The following is a 7806-nucleotide window of genomic DNA, read 5'->3' as shown; positions in this document are numbered from 1 at the left end:
GGCGCCTGTTGCCATAGGGATCCCGGGTATTTTAAGGGGACGAGGAAGGGGGGAGGGAAGCCGCCCGGGGAGGAAGGGGACGAGCCTGATGGGACTTTCATTTCACTAAGGGGCAAGAGCGGCGCTGAGTCCCAGCTCCCCAATCTCCCGGGCAGCAGGAGACGGACGGGGCAGCAGGCCTGACTGGGGTTACGGGGAGGAGAGGCGTCAGGCAGGACCCCGGGTCTCAGGGAGGAGGGACTGAGGCCAGGAGTCTTGGGTCTCTGAGGGAGAAGCAGCCTCGGTACTCTAACTTCTGAGTGGCAGAGGAAGGGGGCCTGAGTACCCAGAATCCTGGATCAGAGAGGAGAGGAACCTGGTCTCCTGGGTCCTGGGCTCCTGGGTCTGAGGGAGGAGGGACTGGGAGTCTGGGCTCCTGGGTCTGAGGGAGGAGGGGCTGGGCCTGGACTCCTGGGTCTGAGGGAGGAGGGGCTGGGCCTGGACTCCTGGGTCAGAGGGAGGAGAGTCTGGGGGCCTAGATTCCTGAGTCTGAGGGAGGAGGGGCTGGGGCCTGGACTCCTGGTCAAGGGGTTGGCAGACCCAGACTCCTGGACCTGGAGGAGGAGACTGAGGCCAGAACCCTGGGTCTTGAAGGATAGAAGGACTGATTCCCATGTTGGAGAAAGCACAGGCCTCAGCGGGGACCGGCTGTCAGGGACACAGAATGACGGCGGCACTCCTCTTCATCGAGTTTATTAGACGGGGCACCCCTGGAGGACCTTCCATGCAGTTTCAGCTCCCCCAGGGGCAGGGACAGAGGACAGCCGTGTGGCATGGCGGCAGGGCCTGATCTTCAACCCCTCGCCCCCTACCCCTCAGCCCTTCTGTGCATGGCCCAGGTGGGGCCCATCTTTCACCAACTCCTTCTCCCACAGTTGGCTGCTCCAGGCAGGCCTGGTGCCGACCTGAGCAAGGCCCTGGTGCACGCTGGGCCTCTCTGCCCACCCCCTGCTCTGGGCGTTTCCGATGGAGCACGCGTTTCCCCGCAACGTGATTGTCTGTGTCTGGTTCTTCCAGCAGACTGGGGCCGGGGCCAGGCACAGGAGGAATTCACCTTCACCTTGGCATCCTCAGCTCTACCCGGCACAGGGCCAGGCCACAGGCAGCCTTGGAAAATGTGCATGAGGTGACTCGAATGAATGGATAGATGAATGGGCAAAGGAATGAGCAGATGGAGTGAGATGATGGCACACAGACATCCCCATCCCAGCCAGGGGAGGGGCCCGCTGTGTTTCCTCAGTGCCTGCGTGGCCCCGTCAGAACACAGCCCCCTCTGTCCTCTAATTGTCTGGACTACCTGTTCCCCCTCCAAGGGCAGAGATGGGACAGAAGTGGCTCTGAGATCGCAGGGCCTGGTACTTGGAAGTCCTCAGGAAATATTTTTTTCTTTTTATTGATCATCCCTTGACACTGTGTATGCTTCTGAGTCTCCACGTTGCTTTTTGTGCGAATCTCTGAGTCTTTCTCCAGCTTACCTCTCCCTGCCTCTGTGATTGTGTTTTGTTACCTCTGGCACTTCTCTGATTTGTGTACCTGTCAGTCTCTCTCCTCCTCCTTTTCTCTCTTCTCTGTATCACCTTCTCGTCTTTGACTTTATTTCTTTGACTCCTTCTTCCTTCCTTCCTCTTTTTTTTTTTTTTTTTTCTGAGACAGGGTCTTGCTCTGTGGCCCAGCCTGAAGTGCAATGGTGCAATCATAGCTCACTGCAACCTTAAACTCCTGGGCTCAAGCAATCCTCCCGCCTCAGCCTCCCGAGTATTTAGGACTACAGGCGTGAGCTACCACACTGCAGCTATTTTTTTATTTTTGTAGAGATGGGGCCTCACTATATTGCCCAGGCTGGTCTCAAACGCCAAGCCTCAAAAAATCCTCCAGTCTTCGCCTCCCAAAGTGCTGGGATGACAGGCATGAGCCACCATGCCTCGCCAGGAAGTATTTCCAAGAACTGAATGAATGTTTATTTCTGAAAATGAATGATGAAAGCCTGTTCTTCCCCTTCAGCTCGCTAGGTCTTGACCGGGTCTACAGGGGGAATCCCAGAGTGTGCCCGGCGCTGACAGCAGCAAGAGACAGGAGCCGGGCAGAGCAGCCCTGGCTAGGGAATCTGCCAGAGGCTAGCTGACAGCATCCCCTCTTCCCTGCCCCCTGAATTCATCTTCCCCTCCTGACCCTGGGCCTCCCCATCTCTCTTGCTCCTGCCTGCTACGACAGCTAATTGCAGGGTGCATTTTTCTGCCTGCCATCTCCCTGTCTGCATGTCTCCCTATTTCCTTTCAGTGTCTTTTTTTTTTTTTTTTTTGCTCTTTTTCTTTCTTTGAGACAGAGTCTTGCTCTGTCACCCAGGCTAGAGTACAGTGGTGTGATCTTGGCTCACTGCAACCTCTACCTCCCAGGCCCAAGCGATTCTCCTGCTTCGGCCTCTCAAGTAGCTGGAATTACAGGCGTGCACCACCGCGCCTGGTTAATTTCTGTATTTTTAGTAGAGACCGGGTTTCACCATATTGACCAGGCTGGTCTCGAACTCCTGACCTCAAGTGATCCACCCACTTCGGCCTCCCAAAGTGCTGGGATTACACACGTGAGCCATCGCACCTGGCCTTTGTGTCAGTTACACACACACACAAACACACAAAATTGCCTGAATTCCCGTTCCTTCTGTCTTTCCCCCAAATTCTCTCTCCCCTCCACTCCAGCAGGGCTTCCGTCCCCACCACTGCACTGAACTGACATCTTGTCAAGATCACCAACCCCATCCATGTCATCAAACCTCATGGTCACTCCGCTTTCTAGATCCTTCTCCAATTCTCAGCAGCCCTTGGCACAGCCGGCTGTCTCCGTCCCTTCTTGAAACACAAAGGTGCATTTGCCCTCTGTGACCCTCCTGGTTTCAGCCCACCTCGAGATCACTCCTAAGCTCGCTTTGCTACATCCCCTTCTCCTCAAGATGTAGATGTCCCCAAGGCTCTGGCCAGGGTCATTTCTCTGTCCCCACCCACCTGCTAGGCCACATCACCCAGTCCTGTGGCTTTAAATGTCCCCTATATGTTGACGTTTCCAAAACTTACATTTTTGAGCCATGACCTCTCTTTCCCCCAGACTCCAGTCTCACATATCCTACCGGCTATTTGATACCCCAACTCGGATTTCTCAAAGGCATCTCTATCTTGACACATCCAAAAGAGAAGCCTTGGTTTCTCCCTCCCAAAGCCGCTTTCCTGATCCCAGTCTCCCCGTTCCTGGTAACAATCCTCATCGGCGCCCATCAGAGATGCGCATGCCCAATTCCAAGAGTTCTTCTCTTCCTGGTTCCTTCTCCTTCCCTCCTCTATGACATCCAGTTCACCACCACTGCAGGCTCTGCCTCCAAAATCCCATGCCTTCTTCCACTTCCTCTATCCCACTAACTGCACCTTGGTCCAGGCCTCCAGCAGCCTTAACCAGAGGAAAGCAACAGCCGGCTACCTCCTTCCTTCCACTTTGACTCCTGAAGTCTACGTATGCTCAGCCCAGCAATGTAACTCTGCTGTTCTTGTTTCAATAAAAATAGGAGGCCAGGCGCAGTGGCTCACGCCTATAATCCCAGCATTTTGGGAGGCCGAGGCAGGTGGATCGTTTGAAGCTGGAAATTTGAGATTGGCTTGGCCAACATGGTGAAATCCCGTCTCTACTAAAAATACAAAAACATTAGCCGGGCGTGGTGGCACATGCCTGTAATCCCAGCCACTCAGGAGGCTGAGGCAGGAGAATCACTTGAACTCGGGAGGCGGAGGTTGGCAGTGAGCCGAGATCGGCCCACTGGACTCCAGCCTGAGACAGAGCAAGACTCTTTTTCAAAATAAATATAAATAAATAAATAAAAATATGATCATGGCATGCCTGTGCTCAACACCCTCCAAGGACTTCCCATCAGCTCTAGAATAAAATTCAGATTTCTTCCCAGGCATCCAAGGCCCTAACTGATCAGCCCCTACCCTGGGCCTCTGTCCTGTCATGGATCTGCTCACCGCACTGGCCCCCTTGAAGACCTGCTACTCTTCGGGGCTTTGGGGCTGCTTCCGGTGGACAGAATGCCTGGACCCCAGACTTTCTTACCTCTCTTTCCTTCTCACAATCCACGCCTCTGTGACCTCTGCCACAAGGTCTTCTCCAAGTACCTCATCTAAAATCGTCCTTGCTCTGTCATTCTGTTACCACTCACTGTCGCCCAGGCTGGAGTGCAGTGGTGCGATCTCAGCTTACTGAAACATCTGCCTCGCGGGTTCAAGTGATTCTTCTTTCTCAGCCTCCCAAGTAGCTGGGACTACAGGCACACCACCACACCCAGCTAATTTATTTATTTATTTATTTTCTAGTAGAGATGAAGTTTCACCATGTCGACCAGGCTGGTCTCGAACTCCTGACCTCAAGTGATCCACCAGCCTCGGCCTCCCAAAGTGCTGGGATTACAGGCGTGAGCCGCTGCACCCGGCCCTCTGCTTAATTTTTAAAGCACTTTTTGGTTACTGAAATGATATTATTTATTGTTTATCTCTCCGGTGAGTATCAGGAGAGCAGGCCCTTGTCCGTCTATTTGTCACCACATCCCCTGGGCCTAGATTGGGTCTAGAACAGGTTGGCACTCAAATATTTGTTGAATACTGGGAAAACAACACACCAGAAATGGCGCATTCCTTGACGCTGTGCTTGCTTCTGAGTCTCCGTGTTGCTTTTTGTGCGAATCTCTATCTCCGGCTTACCTCTCCATCTCCATCACCATCTCTGTGGTCGTGTTTTTGTCACCTCTGGGACTTCTCTGATTTGTGCACCTGTCAGTCTCTCTCCTCTTCTCTCTTCTCTGTATCACCTTCCTGGCTTTGACTTTTTCTCTGTCTTTGACTCTACTAGTTTTGGTCTCTCCTTCCGTCCCCCTCCCTCCCCATCTTGCTCTTCCTCGTGCCCAACCTCCACCTCATTCTTGTTTTGTTTGGCCTTGGGACTCTAGAACCCACTCTCCCCTAACCAGTTCTCTCTCCCTCTTCCAGCAAATATTTGCTGTCTCTCTTTTTTTCTTTCCTTTTTTTTTTTTTTTTTTGAGACAGTCTTGCTCTTTCGCCCAGGCTGGAGTACAGTGGTGCCATCACGGGTCACTGCAGTCTCACCCTCCCAGGCCCAAGCGAGATCCTTTCGCCTCAGCCTCCTGAGTAGCCGGGACTACAGGCGTGCACCACTACACTCGGCTAATTTTTGTGGAGACAAGATCTCAATATGTTGGCTGGTCTGGAACTCCTGAGCTTAATCCGCCTGCCTCATCCACCTGCCTCAGCCTCCCAAAGTGCTGGGATTAGGAGCCACTGCACCCAGCCAGATCTGTCCCTTTTAACACCCGCTCCGGCATCCCTCTTCTCTCCACCTATCCTTCTCTCTCACTCAGCACTTCTCCGTCTCACTAATTTGTATTCCTTTTCCTACGTTTCCCAGCATCTCTTCCTGAAACCGCCTTGGCAGAATTCTTCCTAGAGACCTTGACCTTCAGTGTCTCTTCCTGGTCCTTCCACACAGGCCTCGGAGAGAAATTCTGAATACTCAGCTGTGATCTGTACCCTTCCGCAGCCCTATATGCTCAAGATAAGGGCACGCAGAGCCCCTGGCAGCACGGCACCACTGCTGCCATGCCCTCCTCATGCTGCGTCTGTGCCTGTTTTCCCACCAGACTGGGAGCCCCTTGAGAGCAGGGCAAGATAAAAACCACCTCGACACTCCCAGCACTGCCCAGCACAAGGCCTCAGGGGAGTCCTCAGGAAGTACTTGCTGAGCAACTATGGAAGGGAAGCCCACTGAGCACTGTCCCCTCTGCCTTCTCAGTGAACTTCAAACTCATCCCCTCCTCTCCACCCCCCAGTCCTTGCCCCAGCTCAACTATCATCCTCTCTCACCATCCTTAGAATAAAGCCTCAATCCCTCTGCCTGGAACTCAGGCACCTTTTTCTCTTTTGTTCTGAGACAGGGTCTCACTCTGTTGCTCAGGCTGGAGTGTAGTGCCACAATCCTAGCTCACTGCAGCCTCGAACTCTTGGATTCAAGTGATCCTCCTCCCTCAGCCTCCCGAGTAGCTGTGACCCCAGGTGTGCTCCACCACGCCCGGCTATTTTTTTTTTTTTTTTTTGAGACGGAGTCTGGCTCTGTTGCCCAGGCTGGAGTGCAGTGGCCGGATCTCAGCTCACTGCAAGCCCCGCCTCCCGGGTTGACGCCATTCTCCTGCCTCAGCCTCCCGAGTAGCTGGGAGTACAGGCGCCCGCCACCTCACCCGGCTAATTTTTTTTGTATTTTAGTAGAGACGGGGTTTCACCGTGTTAGCCGGGATGGTCTCGATCTCCTGACCTCGTGATCCGCCCGTCTCGGCCTCCCAAAGTGCTGGGATTACAGGCTTGAGCCACCGCGCCCGGCCTTTTTTTTTTTTTTTTTTTTTTTAATGTTTTGTAGAGACAGGGTTTTGCCATGTTGCCCAGGCTGGTCTCAAACTCCTGGGCTCAAGTGATACTCCAGCCTCAGCCTCCCAAAGTGCTGGGATTTTGGCATGAGTCACCGTACCCGGCCACACTGGTACCTTTACACTCTGGCTTGTGGCTACTTTCCCGGCCTCATCTCCCAGCCCCACCTTGTACATCAGCATCCCAGAACTATCAGCACTGACCCCAATACGTCATGCTTGTTCGCTTCCCCCGGTTTTTACCCAAGTTGTTCTTTGGCCCCACAAGCCTTTTTCACGCCCTTCATCACCCGGAAGATGCCCACTCATCTCTTTAAGACCCAGAATGGGCATCATATTTTCCACAAAGCCTCCTCCAAGTGCTGCCCACTCCTGGCAGTTGGTCACTCTGTCCACTGTGTGCCACGGTACCCACTGTGGTTCCCATTCCAGCACCAATTGCCCTGCCTGGATGGCGGTGTTTGATGACAATAAACTGCTTGAGAGCAGGGCTAGAGTCTGTTTCACCCCTGGGTACCTGGATCCTAACACTTCCCAGTACCTTAGCAGATGGCCAAAAATGGCAACGGGCCAGTGGCTGAATGAATGAGTGACAGACACATGAGTCTGTAAGCCCCAGGGCTTCTCCTGCACACCAGACACCATGTCTATGCTTCACTATTTGTGTAATTATGTGCTTCCTCCCACAAGAGTGTGAGCTCCAAGGGCCAGTGCCCATGTTTTATGCTGTATTTCAGCATATCTCCACCTCTTACTCTTGTCTCCGAGTTCCTGTCTTCCCTTTGTACACCATTCACATTAGGGTCCTGCTTAAACCCATTCCATGGCCCTCACCATCCCTAGAATAAAATCTAAACTCCTGGCCTATGAGTACCTGCACAATCTGGCCCTGTCTGCGTCTCCAGCCTCACCTTGGTCCCTGCTCACCTGCCTCACTACCCTTCAGCCCTCGCTGCAAGCTCCTTCCTGCCCCCCGGGCCTTTGCAAGTGCTGCTCTGCCTGCCACACTCCACCCCAGCTCCGCCCTGCTGGCTTCTTCTCATCCTTTCACTGTCCACTGAAATCTCTTCCTCACAACTGGGTTAGGCTCCGTTGATGGAGCATTTCATAGCATCTCATTTCTCCTATAGCCTAACTGTAATTTATCGTGTATGTACATGATCGATTAATGCCTGTCTCATGCACAAGATGTTTACTCTATGAGATGTCGGGACCCCTGGCTGTTTTCCTGCCTCCTGCACGCTGAGCACGGAGCACAATGCCTAGCTTTTTAAGGCACACAAATAAATTGCCGGTAATGA

At 53.3% G+C, this 7806-nt stretch overlaps 1 pseudogene across 1 annotated transcript; it reads right to left on the bottom strand.

Moving 5' to 3' along the window:
• Positions 1 to 716: 716 nt before the first annotated feature.
• Positions 717 to 5700, bottom strand: LOC101026787 (annotated as a pseudogene). Its single transcript, XR_004180506.1, has 2 exons — positions 5619 to 5700; positions 717 to 1407 (listed from the first exon to the last, which is right to left on the bottom strand). The product of XR_004180506.1 is annotated as an uncharacterized LOC101026787 (transcript).
• Between the last annotated feature and the right edge of the window lie 2106 nt (positions 5701 to 7806).

This window comes from Papio anubis, chromosome 20 (assembly GCF_008728515.1).
Source record: "Papio anubis isolate 15944 chromosome 20, Panubis1.0, whole genome shotgun sequence".
Classification (NCBI taxonomy): domain Eukaryota; kingdom Metazoa; phylum Chordata; class Mammalia; order Primates; family Cercopithecidae; genus Papio; species Papio anubis.
This window is presented reverse-complemented; position numbering and strand designations above follow the sequence as displayed.